Source organism: Balaenoptera borealis (assembly GCF_965194805.1).
Source record: "Balaenoptera borealis genome assembly, chromosome: 8".
In the NCBI taxonomy this organism is placed as follows: Eukaryota; Metazoa; Chordata; class Mammalia; order Artiodactyla; family Balaenopteridae; genus Balaenoptera; species Balaenoptera borealis.
The window spans coordinates 84,132,076-84,153,208 of record NC_138865.1 but is presented as its reverse complement, the minus strand read 5'-3'; positions in this window follow the sequence as shown (position 1 = coordinate 84,153,208).

The window sequence follows — 21,133 nt, the reverse complement described above, 5'->3', positions numbered from 1 at the left end:
ATTCAAAGATTTGAAAAGGTTTAAAAATTCAAACAATAAAATTATTTTTGTATGTCATTGATTTTTAAATGAAGAGATTATTTTAGCAACTTAATTGTTCAATTCAATTTTTAAAAACTTGCTTTCACCTAGACTTATTGTACTTTTAAATTCCCCTTAAGACTTAGTCTGGGAGATTTTAGTTTTAAATGGCATCTGGCTGTGGCTGCTGCTCCCTTCTCCAAAAATATCTAAAAGGACCCAGAAAAAAAGATTAAAAACAGCAACACTAAAAACTGACTAACTATTGTCTAAATTTGGAGGGAATTTCCTTTAACTATTAAACCAATGGAGCTTAAATGAGCAAAGCAGGCAATGACTGATCAATGCATCGCTCTGAAAACAAGGATGGCCCACCTAAAGGGTGAAGAATTTTCTTTCTCACCCACTCTCTGACCCTCTGGCTTGGAGAGGCATGCTTATATCCAACCAGAAAAAAATGATTAACTACATCTCAACTGAGTGAAAAGAGATATGATAAAACCATAATACTGTTTCCACTTTCCCTCCTCAGACTCCCCAACATCTTTTTATATCCTGCAACACCCAAAAAATATGAAGACAGAGAAGGCAAAGAGCACATGAGGATCAGAAGTCACACATTATATCTAGGTGGTGTGACCCACCTAGTTTTATCTGGTAGGGAGAAGAGACTAGAAGAACTACTTCTAGTACTACTACTTTTAAAAGTTTCATTTAGGAGACTAATATATACTTTATTAACTCAGATTGCCAGAGAATCAGACTTGGGGCTAAGAGATGATACTATCATGATTTAGTTAGAACCAATTTGGTAAATGCCTACCATGTAGACACTAGAATCTACATCAGAAACTAAGTATATCTAGCCACCATGTAGTTAAATATGAGTCAGTCAACTCCCAAGTCAACAATAAGAACATCTATCTTTACATATACTGTGTTAACAGATACTAGATTAGATATTATATTTCAAGAAGAAATTTTTAAAAAGAAAATAATTATTGAAATAAAGCCAGTAGACTTCCACTTCAGGGAATGTGGAGTAGACGTACTTTTCCCTATTTCTCCTGCTAATAGGTACAAGTAAAATATCCAGGATACGTTTTATACAAAACAAATATAAAGGCACTCTGAAAGAGAAGAGAAACAAGACAGACCAGCTAGGGACCTCAGGATTGAAGGAAAGACCTGATGGTGAGTGAGCTTCCTTGGTTTTCCTATTGCCTCATATATCCCAAATTTGGAGCTGAAGAATCTGAAAGCCAGAGAATGTCAAAAGAAATCCACAGCACGACAAAACATAGTTAAACTTCTGAAAACTAAAGACAAAACAAAAATCTTCAAAGCAGCTGGGAAATGATACAACTATAGGAGGGAAACAATTCAAATGACAGTGGATTTCTTATCAGAAATCATGGAGACCACAAGGAAGTGGCACATTTTTTCAAGAATCAAAATAACATAGTTCTGAAATCAGAATCCTATATTCAGTGAAAATATCTTTCAGAAATGAAGGGAAAATCAATATATTCTCAAAGGAAAGAAAACTAAAAGAATTTGTTGCCAGCAGATACACCCTTTAAAAATGGCTAAAAGATATTATCTAAATGAAATCAAATGATTAAAGTAGGAATCATGAAACATCAGGAATGTCTTCTTGAAAGAAGACAGTAAGTAAAAATATTGATAAATAGAATTGACTTTCCTTCTCCTCTTGAGTCTCCTAAAGTATGTTTGATGGTTGAAACAAAATTGTAACACTATCTGATGTGGTTTTAAATGTATGTCTCAGAAATATTTAGGCCAACTTTATTATAAATGGTGAAGGGCAAAAGGAGGTAAAGGGAGATAAGGTTTCTACACTTCATGAAAATTGGTTGAATAACCACATCACTAGAATGATAATTATGTCTAGGTAATGTAATAGCTAGAACAGCCATTCAAAAGCTATGTAAAAAGATATACTCAAAACCACTATAAATATCATGTTCACAGTACCAAAAAACAAAACAAAAACACCATAAATAAAACTAAATTCTCAAAATATTTTAAGCAACCTACAGGAAGACAGGAAAAAGAAAAAGGAGGGGAAAAAAGAAAGAACAATAGAAAAAAAAGTAAAATAGCAGACTTAAGTCCTAATATATTAAAATTATATTAATGTGAATGGTCTAAATACATTAATGAAAAGACAGAGACTAAGATAGTAGACTAAGAAACAAGACCCAACTATATACTATCTACAAGAAATTCACTTCAAATATAACAATATAGGCAGGTTGAAAGTGAAAGGATGGAAAAAGATGTAACAGGCAAATATTAATCTAAAGAAAACAGAGGTGGCTACATTAATATCAGATAAAATAAACTTCAGAGCAAAGGAAATTACCAGAAACAGGGAGGAACATTATAAGGATCAATCCACCAAGATTAGCAATTTTATACACAATAAAATGTGTATATACCAAACAACAGAGCTGCAATACATGTAAAGCAAAAATTGTTAGAACTGAAAAAGAAATAGAAAAATGTATAATTATAGTTGAAGACTTCAACAATCCTCTCTCAATAATTGACAGAACAACTAGACAGAAAAGCAGCAAGGATACAAAAGAACTCACCAACACCATCAACCAATAGGACCTGATCAACATTTATAGAACATTCTACCCAACCAGAGCAGAATATCCATTCTTTTCAAGTACCCACAGAAAATATACCAAGACAAACTATGTCCAGAACCATAAAATAAACTGCAACAAATTTAAGATAACTGAAATCGTACAGAGTGTGTTCTCTGACCACAACAGAATCAAACTAGAAATCAATAAAAGAGAACAGGAAAATCTCCAAACACTTGGAATCTAAATAACACACTTCTGAATAAACTGTGGATTAAAAGGAAGTCTCAAAGGGAATGATAAAAAATAAACTGAATGAAAGAAAATTAAAATGTCTGAAAATTTATGAGACAAAATTAAAGCACTGCTGTGAGGGAAAATGATAGTACTAAATGCACACATCAGAAAAGAGAAAAAGTCCAAATCAATTATCTAAGTTCCCAGCCCAAGAACCTAGAAAAAGACAAGCAAAAGAAACCAAAGCAACCACAGGAAGAAAACAATAAAAATAAGAGCAAAAAAATCAATGAAATAGAAAACAGAAAAAAAAATAGAGAAAATCAGTGAAATGAAGAGCTGGTCCTTTGAAAAGATCAATAACATTGCCAATGTACTAACAGGAATGATAAAGAAAAAAAAGAAAGATGACACAAATTTTAATATCATTAACGAAACAGAGGACATAAGTACAGATCCTATAGATATCAAACAGATAATAAGGAAATACTATAAATAACTCTACGCACATAAATATGACAATTTAGATGAAATGGACCAGTTCCTCAAAAATCACAAATTATTACAACTTATTCAATATGAAATATTAGATGAATAACCCTATAACTAATAAGGAACTTGAATTATAATTTTTAAATTTCCATAAAAGAAATCTCCAGGCCCAGATGATTGCTCTGGAGAACTCAATAAAACATGTAAAGAAGGGCTTCCCTGGTGGCGCAGTGGTTGAGAATCTGCCTGCCAATGCAGGGGACACGGGTTCGAGCCCTGGTCTGGGAAGATCCCACATGCCACGGAGCAACTAGGCCTGTGAGCCACAACTACTGAGCCTGCATGTCTGGAGCCTGTACTCCACAACAAGACAGGCCGCGATAGTGAGAGGCCCGTGCACCACGATGAAGAGTGGCCCCCGCTTGCCACAACTGGAGAGAGCCCTCGCACAGAAACGAAGACCCAACACAGCCATAAATAAAAAATAAAATGAATAAAAAAAAACATGTAAAGAAGAATTAATACCAATTCTACACAAGCTTTTACAGAAAACAGCACAGGAGAGAGCACTTCTCAGTTCATTTTATGAAGCTAGTATTACTCTGATACAAAACCAAACAGACCAAGCACACAAAAAAGAAGACTACAGACCAATACTCCTCATGAGTATAGGAGCAAAAATCCTTAACAAAACATTAACAAATAGAATTCAGCAGTTAAGAAATAAAAAAAAGAATTGTACTTCATAACTAAGTGGAAATTATTCCAAGAATGAAAGTCTGGCTCAATATTTTAAAAACCTATCAATGGTTTAATATACAATATATCAATATACAATCTTTCAATGTAATCTAACAGGCTAATAAAAATCACAGTATCAGATTAGTCAATGCAGAAAAACATTTGACGAAATTCACATCCATTCATGTTTTCAAAAAAACCTCTCGGAAAGACAGACAAAGGAGGGAACTTCCTTAACTTGATAAAGAGCATCTACCAAAAACTACTAACATAATACTTATGGTGAAAGACTAAGATCAGGAGCAAAGGATATCCACATACCTCACTCTTACTCAACATAGTAAAGGAAACTCCAACCAGTGCAGGAAGCAAAAACAGTGAAGAGAGATCAGAAAGAAAGAAAGAAATTATCTATATTTGCAGATGATATGATTGTGTACACAGAAAATCCCAATGAACCAAAAGAAAACTCCTAGAATGAATAAATGAGCTCAGCAAGGTCACAGGATTCAAAATAAACATTTTTTGGTATTTTTACATAAGAGCAGTGAGTATGTGAAACCCAAAATTAAAAGCAGAATTCTACTTACAATTTCTCAAGAAAAACTACAGGACTTGCATGCTGAAAACTAAAAAACACTGATGAGAGAATTCAAAGAATATCTGAATAAATGAAAAGATGTAACATGCTCATGGACTGGAAGCTCACTGTAGTAGAGATGTTATTTCTCTCTGACTTGATGCACTAGCGTAACACAATTCCTATCAAAATCCCAGCAAGATTTCTTATAGACAATATTATTCTAAAATATATATGGAAAGGTAAAAGAACTAGAATAGCTAAAACAATTTTGAAAAAGAAGAAAAAAGTGGTAGGGATCAGTCTAGCTGATTGCAAATTTTGTTACACACTTTTACAATTAACCCTTAAACAATGTGGGGGTTAAGGGTGTCGATCCCCATACAGTTGAAAGTCTGCATATAATTTGCAGTTAGCCCTCTGTATCTTTGGTTCTTCATTCTCAGATCTGCAGATCATGTAGTACTGTAGTACATATTTATTGAAAAAATCCATCTATAAGTGGACCAGTGCAATTCAAACTTGTGTTGTTCAAAGATCAACTGTATATATGTATGTATACATATGTGGGTATGTGTATATATATATATATATATATATATATATATATATATATATATAAAACCATATACAACATTCAAGACTGTGTGTGGCATTGATGGAGGAAGAAACACATAGATCAATGATGCAGAATACAGAACCCAGAAATAATAAACTCACACAAATATGTCCAATTGACTTTGACAAAGTATAAGAACAATTCAGTGGAGTAAAAACAGCCTTTCAACAACAAATGGTGCTGGATCAAGTGGACATTCATGAGTACAAAAACATAAACAAAACAAACCAACCAAAAAAGCAGAACCTTAACCTAAGTCTCATACCTTATATAAAACTTACTCAAAATGGATCACAGACTTAAATGTAAAATATACAACTATAGAGACTTCCCTGGTGGTCCAGTGGGTATGACTCCGTGCTCCCAACGCAGGGGGCCTGGGTTTGATCCCTGGTCGGGGAACTAGATCCCACATGCATGCCACAACTAAGAATCCACATGCTGCAACTAAGAAGGCTGCATGCCACCACTAAGAAGCCCACATGTTGAGACTTCCCTGGTGGCGCAGTGGTTAAGAATCTGCCTGCCAATGCAAGGGACATGGGTTCGAGCCCTGGTCCGAGAACTAAGCCCATGCGCCACAACTACTGAGCCTGCGCTATAGAGCCCACGAGCCACCACAACTGAAGCTCACGTGCCTAGAGCCCATGCTCCACAACAAGAGAAGCCACCACGATGAGAAGCCCGCAGGCCACAATGAAGAGTAGTCCCTGCTTGCCGCAACTAGAGAAAGCCCATGCGCAGCAACGAAGACCCAATGCAGCCAAAAATAAAAATAAATAAATAAATTTATAAAAAAAAAAGAAGCCCACACGCCACAACTAAGACCCAGTGCAACCAAAATAAATAAATAAATAATAGATAGATAGATAAATAAGTAAATACATAAAATATTTAAATATATACATATATAAAACTTTAAGGAATAAAAATAGGAGAAAGTCTTTGGAATCTAAAGATAGGCAAAGAGTTCACACATTTGACACAAAGGGCATGATCCATAACAGAAAAAAAATAAGTTGAACTTCCATCAAAATTAAAAAACTTTTGCTCTGCAAAAGAACCTATTGAGAGGATAAAAAGACAAGGTACAGATAGGATGAAAATATCTGCAAACTACATATGTAACACAGGAGTAGTATCTAAAATATATAAAGAACTCAGATAACTCAACAATAAAAAATTAAATAAACCAATTAGAACATGGGCAAAAGACATGAAGAAACTTTTCACAAAAGAGATATACAGATGGCTAATAAGCATATGAAAAGATGTTCAACATTATTAGTCACTCAAGAAATAAAAATTAAAATCACAATGAGATATCACTATACAACCATCAGAGAAAATAGTGACAACATCAAATGCTGACAAGGATGCAGAGGAGGTGGACTAATGCATTGCTGGTGGAAACGTAAAATGGTACAAACACTTTGAAAAAGAAATAACATGCAACTACCATACAACCTAGCAATTGCACTCTTGGGGATTTATCCCAGAGAAATGAAGATTATGTTCACCCAAAAACCTATACACAAATGTTCATAGCAGCTTTATAGCTCAAAACTGGAAACAACCCAAATGTCTTTCAAAAGGTGAACGGTTAAGCAAACTGTGGTTTATTTACCGTGGAATACTACTCAGCAATAAAAAGGATCAAACTACTGATACAACATTTTGGATTAATCTCCATAGACTTAAGATGAGTTAAAAAAAAAAAGTCAATCCCAAAAGGTTACATATTATATGGCTCCATTTATATAACAGTCTTGAAATGACAAAACTACAGAAATTACAGTAGTTGCTAAGACTTAACAGTGCTGAGCGAGATGGAAGTGGGTATGTGTATAAAAGGTCAACCTGAGAGATTCTCGTGGTGATGAAAATGATCTGTATATTGAGTGTATCAATGTCAATATCCTGGTTGTGGTACTGTACTATAGTTCTGCAAGATATTATCACTGGGTCAAACTTGGCAAAGTATATACATGGGAGACCTCTCCATATTATTTCTTACAAATGCAGGTGAATCTACAACTACCGCAAAATTTTAAAGTTTAATTAAAATAAAACAAGATTAAAATTTTGGAAAAAAACATCTGTGATGTTACAGAACATTTCATAGTCATGAAGACTTCTATTACTAAATTTTTTTAAAAAGTGTTAATAAATAAGGCATGTAATTCAAGATTCTCAACTTTATGCAGTGGCAGTATTATAGCCAATGAGGTTTATCTGAGGCACAATTATTGATAATTGAAAAGAATTTCGGGGTAGTAAAACAATAAAACAAACTTAAGAAACAGGAGACATTAAAAATAAGCATAAAAATAATGAATAAGTATAGGAACTGTTGAATTAACTTTTGTAGATCTAAGGAAAGAAAAATAATTTAAAAATTGACAAATTTCAGTAAGAAAAGTTACTAAAAATACAAATTTAAAGCTTAGAAAGGAGAAAATGGATTTTTTTTAAAAAACAGAGACAATTAAAATAGAAAATACATAAGAAAATACATAAGATTACATTTCAACCAAAATTTGAAAAAGTTGATAAAACACAAATTATCTGGGAAAACACAAGCAAAATTAACTTAAGAAACAAAAATTCGAAATACATTTTCAGCTATAAGTGGTGCACAGTAAAAGATTAACCTTGCCCTAAAAACAGTCTTGCCCTTTTTCCCTCAACGCCTAGAAGGTAACCTCTAAACCTTGGCATATCCTGCCTGATAAGAGTGTTTTTGTTTACCTGGGGTCCTTGGGTCATGCCACATAGTCTCTGCTAATTATATGATTTATGGTTGGGGGAGGGTGCTTTGGGCCACATGGCAGCAGCTAAGGAGCTCTGGAGGAGCTACAGACTAAGATGAGTTACACAGGTGGTCAACCATGTCTACATGACCAAGGCCAAATGAAAACTGGACACCAAGGCTTGGGTGAGATTCCTTGATTGCAATATTCCATGTATATTTCCACACACCATTACTGGGAGAAGTAAGCACTGTCTGCATGACTCTATTTGAAAAGGACAAGTGGAAGCTCTGTAGTTGTGTCTCCTGTACCCTGCTCCATGTGCCACTTCCCTTGGTTGATTTTAACTTGCTGCTTTTCACTGTAATAAACTGAACTGTGAGTATACCAGCTTTGCTGAGTGCTGTGACTCCTTCTAGTGAATTCTTAAACCTGATGGTGGTCTTGGAGACCTCAGAACATGATATAAGTGTCAGAAGCAAAGACGGTCATGGGGACCTGCTGAACTTTTCGGGAGAGAAAAGAGCTTAACAGAAAATTACTGCAGAATTGAGATTGTTTCAAGATGGCATAGTAGAAGGACATGTTCTCACTCCCTCTTTCAAGAACACCAGAATCACAACTAACTGCTGAACAATCATCGACAGGAAGACACTTGAACTCACCAAAAAAGACACACCACATGCAAAGATAAAGGAGAAGCCGAAATGAGATGGTAGGAGGGGCGCTATCACAATAAAATCAAATCCCATAACTGCTGCATGGGTGACTCACAAACTGGAGAACACTTACACCACAAAAGTCCACCCACTGGAGTGAAGGTTCTGGGCCACACACCAGGCTTCCCAAGCTGGGGGTATGGCAACGGGTGGAGGAATTCCTAGAGAATCAGACTTTGAAGGCTAGCAGGATTTGATTTCATTGCAAGACTTCGGCAGGACTGGGAGAAATAGAGACTCCACTCCTGGAGGGGACACACAAAGTAGTGTGCGCATCAAGACCCAGGGAAAGGAGCAGTGACCCCAGGGGAGACTGAAGCAGACCTACCTGCTAGTGTTGGAGGGTCCCCTGCAGAGGCAGGGGCAGCTGTGGCTCATCAAGGGACAAGGACACTGGCAGCAGAAGTTCTGGGAAGTACTCCTTGGTTTGAGCCCTCCCAGAGTCAGCCATTAGCCCCACCAAAGAGCCCAGGTAGGCTCCAGTGTTGGGTTGCCTCAGGCCAAATAACCAACAGGGAGGGACCCCAGCCCCACCCATCAGAAGACAAGCGGATTAAAGTTTTACTGAGCTCTGCCCATCAGAGCAACAGCCACCTCTAACCACCACCCGTCCCTCCCATCAGGAAACATGCACAAGCCTCTTAGAGAGCCTCATCCACCAGAGGGCAGACAGCAGAAACTAGAAGAACTACAATCCTGCAGCCTGTAGAACAAAAACCACATTCACAGAAAGATACACAAGATGAAAAGGCAGAGGGCTATGTACCAGATGAAGGAACAAGATAAAACCCCAGAAAAACAATGAAATGAAGTGGAGATAAGAAACCTTCCAGAAAAAGAATTAAGAAAAATGATAGTGAAGATGATCCAGGACCTCGGAAAAAGAATGGAGGCAAAGATCGAAAGGATGCAAGAAATGTTTAACAACGATATAGAAGAATTAAAGAACAAACAAACAGGGATAAACAATACAATAAATGAAATGAAATATACACAAAAAGGAATCAATAGCAGAATAACTGAGGCAGAAGAACGGATAAGTGACCTGGAAGACAGAATGGTGGAATTCACTGCTGTGGAACAGAATAAAGAAAAAAAGAATGAAAAGAAATGAACACAGCATAAGAGGCCTCTGGGACAACATTAAACGCAACAACATTTGCACTATAGGGGTCCCAGAAGGAGAACAGAGAGAGAAAGGACTCGAGAAAATATTTGAAGAGGTTATAGTCGAAAACTTCCCTAACATGGGAAAGGAAATAGCCACCCAAGTCCAGGAAGCACAGAGAGTCCCATACAGGATTTACCCAAGGAGAAACACGCCGAGACACACAGTAATCAAATTGGCAAAAATTAAACACAAAGAAAAATTATTGAAAGCAGCAAGGGAAAAATGACAAACAACATACAAGGGAACTCCCATAAGGTTAACAGCTGATTTCTCAGCAGAAACTCTACAAGACAGAAGGGAGTGGCATGATATATTTAAGTGATGAAAGGGAAGAACCTACAAACAAGATTACTCTACCCAGCAAGGATCTCATTCAGATGGAGAAATCAAAAGCTTTACAGATAAGCAAAAGCTAAGAGAATTCAGCACCACCAAACCAGCTCTACAACAAATGCTAAAGGAACTTCTAAAGTGGGAAAAACAAGAGAAGAAAAGGACCTACAAAAACAAACCCAAAACAATTAAGAAAACGGTCATAAGAACATACATATCGATAATTACCTTAAACGTGAATGCATTAAATGCTCCAACCAAAAGACACAGGCTTGCTGAATGGATACAAAAACAACACCCATATATATGCTGTCTACAGGAGACCCACTTCAGACCTAGGCACACATACAGACTGAAAGTGAGGGGAGGGGAAAAGATATTCCATGCAAATGGAAATCAAAAGAAAGCTGGAGTAACAATACTCATATAAGATAAAATAGACTTTCAAATAAAGAATGATACATGAGACAAGGAAGGACACTACAGGACACTATGTAATGATCGAGGATCAATCTAAGAAGAAGATATAACAATTATAAATATATATGCACCCAACATAGGAGCACCTCAATATGTAAGGCAACTGCTAACAGCTATAAAAGAGGAAATCAACAGTAACACAGTAATTCTGGGGGACTTTAACACCTCATTTAACCAATGGACAGATCATCCAAAATGAAAATAAATAAGGAAACAGAAGCTTTAAATGACATAATAGACCAGATAGATTTAATTGATATTTATAGGACATTCCATCCAAAAACAGCAGATTACACTTTCTTCTCAAGTGCGCATGGAACATTCTCCAGGATAGATCACATCTTGGGTCACAAATCAAGCCTCAGTATATTTAAGGAAACTGAAATCATATCAAGCATCTTTTCAGACCACAGTGGTATGAGATTAGAAATGAATTACAGGGAAAAAAACGTAAAAAACACAAACACATGGAGGCTAAACAATACGTTACTAAATAACCAAGAGATCACTGAAGAAATCAAAGAGAAAATCAAAAAATACCTAGAGATAAATGACAAGGAAAACACGACGATCCAAAACCTATGGGATGCAGCAAAAGCAGTTCTAAGCGGGAAGTTTATAGCTATACAAGCCTACCTCACGAAACAAGAAAAATCTCAAATAAACAATCTAATGTTACACGTAAAGGAACTAGAGAAAGAAGAACAAACAAAACCCAAAGTTAGCAAAAGGAAAGATATCATAAAGATCACAGCACAAATAAATGAAATAAAAACAAAGAAAACAATAGCAAAGATCAATAAAACTAAAAGCTGGTTCTTTGAGAAGATAAACAAAATTGATAACCATTAGCCACACTCATCATGAAGAAGAGGGAGAGGACTCAAATCAATAAAATTAGAAATGAAAAAGGAGAAGTTACAACAGACACCACAGAAATACAAAGCATTCTAAGAGACTATTACAAGCAATTCTACGCCAATAAAAGGAACAACCTGGAAGAAATGGACAAATTCTTAGAAAGGTATAACCTTCCAAGAATGAACCAGGAAGAAACAGAAAATATGAATGACCAATCACGAGTAATGAAATTGAAACTGTGATTAAAAGTCTTCCAACAAACAAAAGTCCAGGACCAGATGGCTTCACAGGTGAATTCTATCAAACATTTAGAGAAGAGCTAACACCCATCCTTCTCAAACTCTTTCAAAAATTGCACAGGAAGGAACACTCCCAAACTCATTCTATGAGGCCACCATCACCCTGATACCAAAACCAGACAAAGATACTATAAAAAAGAAAATTACAGACCAATATCACTGATGAATATAGATGCAAAAATCCTCAACCAAATACTAGCAAACAGAATCCAACAACACATTAAAAGGATCATACATCATGAATCAGTGGGATTTATCCCAGAGATGCAAGGATTCTTCAATATACGCAAATCAATCAATGTGATACAGCATATTAACAAACTGAAGAATAAAAACCATATGATCATCTCAATAGATGCAGAAAAAGCTTTTGACAAAACTCAACACCCATTTACGATAAAAACCGTCCAGAAACTGGCATAGAGGGAACCTACTTCAACATAATAAAGGTCATATATGAAAAACCCACAGCAAACATCATTCACAATGGTGAAAAACTGAAACCATTTCCTCTAAGATCAGGAACAAGACAAGGATGTCCACTCTCACCACTATTATTCAACATAGTTTTGGAAGTCCTAGCCATGGCAATCAGAGAAAAAAAGAAATAAAAAGGATATAAATTGGAAAAGAAGAAGTAAAACTGTCACTCTTTGCAGATGACATGATACTACACATAGAGAATCCTAAAGATGCTACCAGAAAACTACTAGAGCTAATCAATGAATTTGCTAAAGTTGCAGGATACAAAATTAATGCACAGAAATCTCTTGCATTCCTATATCCTAATGATGAAAAATCTGAAAGAGAAATTAAGGAAACACTCCCATTTACCACTGCAACAAAAAGAATAAAATACCTAGGAATAAATCTACCTAGGGAGACAAAAGACCTGTATGCAGAAAACTATAAGACATTGATGAAAGAAATTATCGATGATACCAACAGATGGAGAGATATACCATGTTCTGGGATTGGAAGAATCAATATTGTGAAAATGACTATACTACCCAAAGCAATCTACAGATTCAATGGAATCCCTACCAAATTAAAAATGGCATTTTTACGGGACTAGAACAAAAAATCTTAAAATTTGTATGGAGACACAAAAGACCCCAAATAGCCAAAGCAGTCTTGAAGGGAAAAAACGAAGCCGGAAGAATCAGACTCCCTGACTTCAGATTATACTACAAAGCTACAGTAAGCAAGACAATATGGTACTGGCACAAAAACAGAAAATCAGATCAATGGAACAGGATAGAAAGCCCAGAGATAAAACCACGCACCTATGAACAACTGATCTACAACAAAGGAGGCAAGGATACACAATGGAGAAAAGACACTCTCTTCAATAAGTGGTGCTGGGAAAACTGGACAGCTACATGTAAAAGAATGAAATTAGAACACTCCCTAACACCATACACAAAAATAAACTCAAAATGGATTAGAGACCTAAATGTAAGGCTGGACACTATAACACTCTTAGAGGAAAACAGGAAGAACCCTCTTTGACATAAATCACAGCAAGATCTTTTTTGATCCACCTCCTAGAGTAATGGAAATAAAAACAAAAATAAATAAATGGGACCTAATGAAACTTAACAGCTTTTGCACAGCAAAGGAAACCATAAACAAGACGAAAAGACAACCCTCAGAATGGGAGAAAATATTTGCAAATGAATCAATGGACAAAGGATTAATCTCCAAAATATATAAACAGCTCATTCAGCTCAATATTAAAGAAACAAACACCCCAATCCAAAAGTGGGCAGAAGACCTAAATAGACATTTCTCCAAAGAAGACATACAGACGGCCACGAAGCACATGAAAAGCTGCTCAACATCACTAATTATTAGAGAAATGCAAATCAAAACTACAATGAGGTATCACCTCACACCAGTTAGAAGGGGCATCATCAGAAAATCTACAAACAGCAAATGCTGGAGAGGGTGTGGAGAAAAGAGAACCCTCTTGCACTGTTGGTGGGAATGTAAATTGATACAGCTGCTATGGAGAACAGTATGGAGGTTCCTTATAGAACTTAAAATAGAATTACCATATGACCCAGCAATCCCACTACTGGGCATATACCCAGAGAAAACCATAATTCAAAAAGACACATGCACCCCAATGTTCATTGCAGCACTATTTACAATAGCCAGGTCATGGAAACAATGTAAATGCCCATCAACAGACGAATGGATAAAGAAGACATGGTACATATATACAATGGACTATTACTCAGCCATAAAAACGAACGAAATTGGGTCATTTGTAGAGACATGGATGCATCTAGAGACTGTCATACAGAGTGAAGTAAGTCAGAAAGACAAAAACAAATATCGTATATTAACGCATATATTTGGAACCTAGAAAATGGTGCAGATGAACCGGTTTTCAGAGCAGAAATTGAGACACAGAAGTAGAGAAAAAACGTATGGACACCAAGGGTGGAAAGCGGCAGTGGGTGGGGGTTGTGGTGTGATGAATTGGGAGATTGGGGCTGACATGTATACACTGATGTGTATAAAATGGATGACTAATAAGACAATAAATAAATAAATAAATAAATAAATAAATAACAAAAAAAAGAAAATTACTACAAAACCAGATGATTTTACTGTAAATTATTTGAAATGTCTAAGCAATTCATGATCCCCTTGTTGTAGAAATTATACACAAATATTTTAAGATGCCAAGTGAACCAATTAATCTTATGAAATTAACATTAAAATGATATAAAATCTAATTTTTAAAAATAGCAAACCATTCAAAACATGCTAAGTAAAAAAAGCCAGTCACAAAGGCCTATACATTGTATGATTCCATTTATATGAAAGGTCTAGAACAGGCAAATATAAAAAGATAGATATTAAATTAGTGGTTGGTGGGTGTGAAAGGAGATGGTAGAGTAGGAAAACCCTGAGCTCTTCTCTCACAGGGACACCAAAATTACAACTATTTACAGAGTAACTATTGATGAGAAAGACTGGAATCTACCAGAAAAGTTCTTCTACAACTAAAGATATAAAGAAGGAACCACAACAAGACAGGTAGAAGGGGTGGAGTCACCCATGCTCCCAGGTGGGCAACCCAGAAATGGGAGAATAATTACAACTGCAGAGGTTCTCCCAAAGGAGCAAGGGGTCTGAGCTCCACATTGGGCTCTCCAGCCCGGGGGTCCTGCATCAGGAACACAAGCCCCCAGAACATCTGACTCTGAAGGACAGTGGGGCTTACTTTCAGAAGACCCAGAAAGCTGTGGGAAATAGACTCTACTCTTAAAGGGCACACACAATATCGCGCATACTCCAGGATCCAGGTCAGAAGCAGTAAATTGAAAGGGACCTGGTTCAGAACCACCCCACCAGCTGATCTTGGAGAGTCTCATGAAGATGCAGGAGGCAACTGGCGCTCACCCTGGGGACATAAATACTGGCAGCAGATATTTTTAGTGAGCTCCTTCTACCACGTGGACACTAGTGCTGGCAAGTGCCATTTTGGAATCCTCCCTCGAGCATATTAGCCTCAGGACTGAGCCCCGCCCCAGCCCATCAGTCTGTACACACCAGAACTGGAGTGTTGCAGGCCAAGCAACTAGCCAGGCAGGAACATAGCCCCAGCCCCAGCAGGCAGAGTCCCTTAAGACATCCTGAGCCCACAGCCACACCTGGACACAGCCCTGTCCACCAGAGGGCTCAGGACTTGGCCCCACACACCATTGTGCAGACACTAGACCCAGGACACTCAGGGCCCTGCATCCAGAGATCTCAGGACCCAGCTTCACCCACCAGTGGTCAGACACCAATCCTAAGACACCCTGGTCCTCAGCCCTGCTCACCAGTGAGATGACTCTAGCCTCAGGAACAGCCTCACCCACCAGTAGGGAGGCATCAGCCTCAGGACAACCTGGCCCTGACCCCACCCACCTGAAGGCCAACACCAGCTCTGAGATACTTTGTGTCCTTCAGCCAGCCATGCTGGGATTCGGCCCCACTCACCAGCAGGCCAGCACAAGCTTCAATACAAGCCAGACCCTGCAGCCAGCTGTGTCATGAAACCAGCCCCACTCACCAACAGTCTGACACCAGGTCTGGGACCCCTGGGCCCATTTACGATCACGTCAAAAAGAATAAAATACCTAAGAATAAATCTAACTACAGAAGTGAAACACCTGTACTATGAAAACTAAAAGAAAGTAATGAAAGAAATTGAAGACACAAACAAATGGAAAGATATACCACATTCATGGATAAAAGAATTAATACTGTTAAAATGATCCAAGGCAATCTACAGATTCAATATAACGTCTATCAAAATACCAATGGCATTTTTCACAGAACTACAACAAATAATTTGAAATTTTGTATAGAAATACAAAAGACTCCGAATAGCCAAAACAATCTTGAGGATGAAGTACAGAGCTGAAGGTATCACACTCCCTGACTTCAGACTATATTGCAAAGCTACAGTAATCAAAACAGCACGGTACTGCACAAAAACAAACTCACAGAGCAATGGGACAGAATAGAGAGCCAAGAAATAAACCAGCGTGCTTAGAGTCAATCTACAAGAAAAGAGGTAAGGATATACAATGGAGAAAAGACAGTCTCTTCAATAAGCGGCACTGGGAAAACTGGACAGCTACATGGAAAAGAATGAAATTAGAACATTTCTCACACATTATACAAAAATAAACTTAAAATGGATTAAAGACCTAAATGTAAGACTGAAAACCATAAAAATCCCAGAAGAAAACATAGAACACATTTTGATATAAATCATAACAATGTTTTTTGGATCTATCTCCTAAGGCAAAGAAAACAAAAGCATAATCCACATGATATCACTTATATGTGGAATCTAAAATGTGACACAAATGAACTTATCTGTGAAACAGAAACAGACTCACAAACAAGTGAGTGGTCTCCAAGGGGGAGGGGGATGAGGGAGGGATGGATTGGGAGTTTGGGATTAGAAGATGCAAACTATTCTATAGAGAACAGATAAACAACAAGCTCCTACTGTATAGTAGAGGGAACTATATTCAGTATCCTGTGATAAACCATAATGGAAAAGAATGTGAAAAAGGATGTGTGTGTGTGTGTGTGTGTGTGTGTGTGTGTATAACTGAATCACTTTGTTGTACAGCAGAAATTAACATAACATTGTAAATTAACTATACTTCGATAAAATAAATTGTTTTAAAAACCATAAATTTAAAAATGGGGCCTAATTAAATGTAAAAGCTCTTGCACAACAAAGGAAACCATTGCCAAAAAGAAAAGGCAACCTCATGAATGGGAGAAAATATTCAATATTTCCAAATGATATGACCAAAAGTGATTAATATCCAACATATATAAACAGCTCATACAACTCAATATGAAAAAACCAAACAACATGATTGAAAAATAGGCAGAAGACTTCAACAGACATTTTTCTAAAGAAGACATACAGATGGCCAACAGGCACATGAAAAGATGCTCAACATCACTAATTATCAGAGAAATGCAAATGACATATCACCTCACACCTGTCACAATCGCTGTGACTCAAAATACCACATACAAATAACAAATGTTGGCAAGGGGGTGGAGAAAAGGGAGCCCTTGCACACTGTTGGTGGGAATGTAAATTGGTGCAGCCACTGTGGAGAACAGTATGGCGATTCCTCAAAAAACTAAAACTGGAGCTACCAAGTGATCCAGCAATTCCACTCCTGGGTATATATCTGAACAAAACAAAAAACACTAATTCAAATAGACACATACACCCCAATGTTCAGAGCAGCATTATTTATAATAGCCAAGATATGAAAGCAACCTAAGTGTTCACCAACAGATAAATGGATAAAGAAATGTGATATATACATGCAATGGAATACTACTTGGTCATAAAAAAATAAAAGGATGAAATTTTGCCATTTGCAACAACATGGATGGACCTGGGTGGTATTATGATTAGTGAAATATGTCAGAAAGAGAAAGACAAATATTGTATATATCACTTATATGTGGAATCTAAAATATCCAACAAACTAGTGAATAAAACAAAAAAGAAACAGACTCGCAGATATAGAGAACAAACTAGTGGTTACAGGTGGGGAGGGGCAAGATAGGGGTAGGGGTTAAGAGGTACAAACAATACTGTGTATAAAATAAATAAGCTACAAGGATATATTGTACAGCACAGGAAATATAGCCAATATTTTATAATAACTTTAAATGGAGTATAATCTATAAAAATTTTGAATCACTCTGCTGTACACCTGAAATGAATAGAATATTATATGTCAACTATACCTCAATTTTAAAAAAAGGCAAGATATAACAAGTGTTGGCAAAGATGTAGAGAAAAGAGGAGACTTGTGCACTGTTGATAGGAATGTAAATTAGTGCAGTCACTATGGAAAACAGTATGAAGGTTCCTCAAAAAATTTAAAATAAAACTACCACATGATCCAGCAATCCCACTTCTAGGCACTCATCTGAAGAAAATGACAACACTAACTCAAAAAGATATTTACACCACCACGTTCACTGAAGCATTATTTAGAACAGCCAAGATAGGGAAACAACCTAAGTGTCCATAGATGGATGAATGGATAAAGAAAATGCACACATAATGGGCGGATTATATCTTAAATGAATTATATCTCAATAAAGCTGTTTAATATACATATGTATATAGATATACAACTGGAGCTCCATAGCCAACTTCTGACTGGATAGCTCTGCTTACAGGCATCTAAAAACATTGACTCAACATTTCAGAAATTAAATCCATCATCTTCTCAATGCTGTGTACTCCAGTGTTTCTATGTCGCTGAATGGTAGCACTGTTACCCAAGTCAGAAACATGGGGGCCATCTGTGACTTCTCTCTCACTGCTTAATCAAGCACCAGGTTAATGGTAAATAAAAGAATTATGTTTCAATTCTGTTCATCTCTCCAACATGACTGCCACCATCCTTAACCCATGCCATCACTATCACTCACCTAGACCACTAAAAATGCCTCCAATTTGGATCCATTCTTAATCCCCACAATCTTCTGTAAATGCCAATTCCCCAATTTGTGCCATTCCCCAGCTCAAACCTGTTGTAAATTTTCCCAGGATTCTTAAGACAAAGTCAGAACTTAACAAGGCTTCCAAGACTCTTCGCCTCCAGCCCCTCCCCACACAACTCTGTCCTACTGTCACACCAACTCTTTCCAGTGCCTTTAAGGCTCCGGGCTGTCTCTTACTTTTGGATCTTGATACATCCTATTCCCCTGCCCTGGTTCCTTCTCCCTCTCCCCTCAGACTTTACCAGTCAAGTCTTATTTATCTTTCAGACATAAGTTCACAAGGCATTTCCTCTGAGAAACATTCCCTGATATCCCATAAAAATTTAGAGCCGTATCACACTCTATTTGTGTAATCATCTGTCTTTCCAGAGAAATTTCAAGTTATGTGAGGGCAGGAAAATAATCAGTCTTATTCTTTTTATCCTCAATGCCTAGTCTAGTGCCTAGTACATAGCAGTGCTGAGTAAATATTTGTTTAAAGAAGGAAAAGATCCTCATTTATGTGTATCTAAGGCTTATGAAGCTAGGTGAAGACTAAGGCATTTATATTCTTCTCATCACTGAGGTCCCATTCCCAGTTTTACTTATAATTTTTTTACTGGTTAATATTAACATTCATAACAAGAGTAGCTGCTGTCATGGCACAATCCTCAATCACCAAAAGCAGCTATGTTTTGTTTTGTTTTGTTTTTTACATATACAGGTAACTATCCTTTTTCAAATTCTTTTTGCATTTAGGTTATTACAGAATATTGAGCAGAGTTCCCGGTGCTATACAGTAGGTCCTTGTTGGTTATCTATTTTAAATATAGCAGCGTATGCATGTCAGTCTCAAACTCCCAATCTATCCCTCCCCACACCCTTCCCCCCTAGCAACCATAAGTTCATTCTCTAAGTCTGTGAGTCTGTTTCTGTTTTGTAAATAAGTTCATTTGTATCATTTTTTTTTAGACTCTGCATATAAGCAATATCATATGATATTTGTCTTTCTCTGTCCAACTTACTCCACTTCGTATGATAATCTCTAGATCCATCCATGTTGCTGGAAATGGCATTATTTCATTATTTTTAATGACTAAGTAATATTCCATTGTATATATGTACCACATCTTCTTTACCCATTCATCTATTGATGGACATTTAGATTGTTTCCAATGTTCACTGCAGCACTGTTTACAACAGTCAAGACATGGAAGTAACCATCTAACTTTCTTGAATAATTTAGATCCTGATTAATTTAGGCCAATCTCTTCCTGCTAGTCAATGATTAGTTCAGAGATAACTAAACTTAAATTTACTAGGAAAGTAAATTTCTTAAGAGAATCACAAGAAGTTGATTTCTCTCATTTGCTCAATGTGAATATGTATGGTGTTATTACTGGAATCCATCATTAGACCATGAGGGAAACCTATCTAAGTATGGAGTGAACAGTATTGATAGGAAAGCAGTGTTTTGTGTTTACGGTGACATAGTTTAGTCAGTATGTTGATGTTTCTTTTACTTGCAGCCAAAAACAATCTAACAAATATACTTACCTTACATGGTTAAAAGGAATAATAATAAAAATGTTTTAAACTTAACAATGAACTTATTTAACAATGAGCACTAAAGAGTTCTTTACAAGAATTAGGAGCAAGTATGCTTATTATCAAAAATCACTATTTTAAATTGTTATGGAAACTAACCTGGCATTGAGACATTAAGTAGAAATAAGAGCTACAACTATTGAGCAAGAATGTAAAATAGTATCTAATACAGTTATTAGGTACCAGGAATTAATTGCCTTACATACATTATCTCACTTAATCCATAAAGGAATTCTATGATGTAAATGCTATTATTATCTTCATTTAACAGGTAAAGCAAGGGGAATTCAAGTAACTTAAGTAAAGGCAGAAGGTGGGATTTGCTCCAGGCAGACTGCTTTCAGAGACCATAGCCTTAACATATACACCCTTTTTCATAAACTGTACATGAAATAACTATTTGCCTGCAACACACACACACACATACAAGATAATAAACTCTAAAAGTCTTAGAATTACAAAGAATGTTTAATAAAACTTCTAGATATAGGATCAAAGGGAAGAGTTAACAGCTGGCTCCTTTCCTCTATCCTCATGGATGGCTA